At 36.5% G+C, this 2,047-nt stretch overlaps 1 protein-coding gene across 1 annotated transcript in view; it reads left to right on the top strand.

The window, feature by feature from the left end:
• ITGA8 (integrin subunit alpha 8) overlaps nt 1–2,047 on the top strand; it is a gene marked incomplete at its 5' end in the record, with an annotated part of 204,220 nt that overhangs the window by 122,476 nt on the left and 79,697 nt on the right. The window lies entirely within an intron of this gene.

Here is a 2,047-nt window from a genome sequence, read left to right on the forward strand (position 1 = left end):
ACATCAAATGGAGAGTATTTTGAAGGTGACTGAAGTTTAAACATGTAAGAATAAATACATTATTTTTAAATAAATAAATTCTGGGGTTTTTGGGGGTCCCCCCTTTGTATGTGTGTGTGTATATATGTGTGTGTATAATTAGAAGAATAGAAGGTAAAATGGTAGGTTCGTTTTATCTGAGATAAGGTCAAAGAAGATTTCAACTTCATTTTCAAAACTTAATTAACCAATACATTATTGACTATTTTTTCCATAGCTTTTCTTTAAGCGTATGTGCATCTGTAGCAGGCCAGAGCATTTCAAACACAATAGGTGAGCATGTTTTCATTTTTACACTCCTATACTATACTAAGAAAATTGAACAGTAACCATGTGTCCGCAAAGACAATATAAAACTTTTAAAAAGAGTCCTTTAAAAAAGTTTCTATTACGTATATGGAACCTTCTACAAAAATATCACTCCAATGACTGGATATACTATTATCTATAGTATAATGAAGAGCAGAATGGCAATTTGTGTAAAACCATTGCAAAACAATTTTAGTCTGGAGAGTCGTCTATAAAATTTTTTCAGCCTATGTGTCATGTTTGATCTCAACTATGAAAAAACTATGTTTCCTGAATAAACAACTTGAAACAGTAAGTCATCTTTCTGATAGAGCACTGGTAAATTGAATACTTTTTCTCTCCTAATTATGTTTACTTTATTTCTGTCATTTAGCCCTGATGGCTGAGGTGCAATTAGATTCCCTGAAACAAAAAGGAGCCATTAAACGAACACTCTTCCTTGATAATCATCAGTCCCATCGAGTCTTCCCTCTTTTGATAAAGCGGCAGAAATTCCTCCAGTGCCAGGACTTTCTTGTTTACCTTCGAGTAAGTGTTCCAGAAACAACTTTTCTGTCCTCTGACATTCATATCCAAATTCCAACCGTTTTTCTCCATTTCATCATCATGTTTGTCTGCATAGATCCCCATGTGTCTATTTTTATTTTCATAGCAGGAAACTTTATTTTAAGGTCAAACACTCTCTTCTTGACCCTGACGTCAACTAACCTAACGATGTGTTGCTGTGAATTTCTAAGTCTTCCTTTTGTGTTGAACAAAATCTTTGTAATGGCACTCAACTCAGAGGGTTTTCATTTCTAACCTCCTCCTCCCTCACTTTGCCAGTTGTGAGGTTGTAATAATTTGTCATCTTTTTCTCTCCTCCTTTAAGGGACATAGCAAGGAAAACCCCAAGAAAGACCACAGGTTCATAGCACATTTGAGAATGAAAAGTTGTCTCCATGACCTTGCTTTTTCTTATGGCCTTGTGTCTAATTATGCATCTTATGATGACCTTTTGTATCTTATTATGCATCTTATGATGGCACACAGCTGAAGGGTAGCGTGCAGTCTGCTTGCGTAGTGCCTGCTGCTTGGAACTGACCCCTCCCCCCAAGAGGAGTTCTGTTTCTTTCCAATGTACTGAAGGTGTTTTGGAGTTCACGCAAGCAAGGCTTTAAAAAGATGACAAGAGAGAAAGGGAATCAAAATGTTTTCTTCCTCTGGGCCCAAGAGACTCATAAATCCCGGCAGCCTCATGAAAACAAAAATTCAAATTCTTATGGCTTTTGTGACACTTATGGTAAATAAGCGTATTTTTTTACTTTGCAACTTGACCGATACCGTGTGAATCACTGAAGTTCTGGAGTACCCAAAGATTGCCTCCAGAAACATATTTCAATGAAGCCATAGCTCTAAGTGATTTCATCACTGAACATATATTAATTATGCTGGCTACCATATACTACATAAATCAGAGAGTATCTAAGTCTGCTGAAAGATAATTGTTTCATCATTCACTTTCATTGAGTATGGTCCAGCATTCCCTGCCTTTCAAACACTGACATCTTGCAGCTATTTCACGGACCCTCTCTTGAGTTTCTGATTATCTTCCCTAGGATGAAACTGAATTCCGAGATAAATTATCTCCAATCAACATTAGTTTGAATTACAGTTTGGATGAATCCACCTTTAAAGAAGGCCTGGAAGTGAAACCGAT

Source organism: Carlito syrichta, unplaced genomic scaffold (assembly GCF_000164805.1).
Source record: "Carlito syrichta isolate Samal-C Ts95f unplaced genomic scaffold, Tarsius_syrichta-2.0.1 Scaffold305668, whole genome shotgun sequence".
Lineage (NCBI taxonomy): Eukaryota > Metazoa > Chordata > Mammalia > Primates > Tarsiidae > Carlito > Carlito syrichta.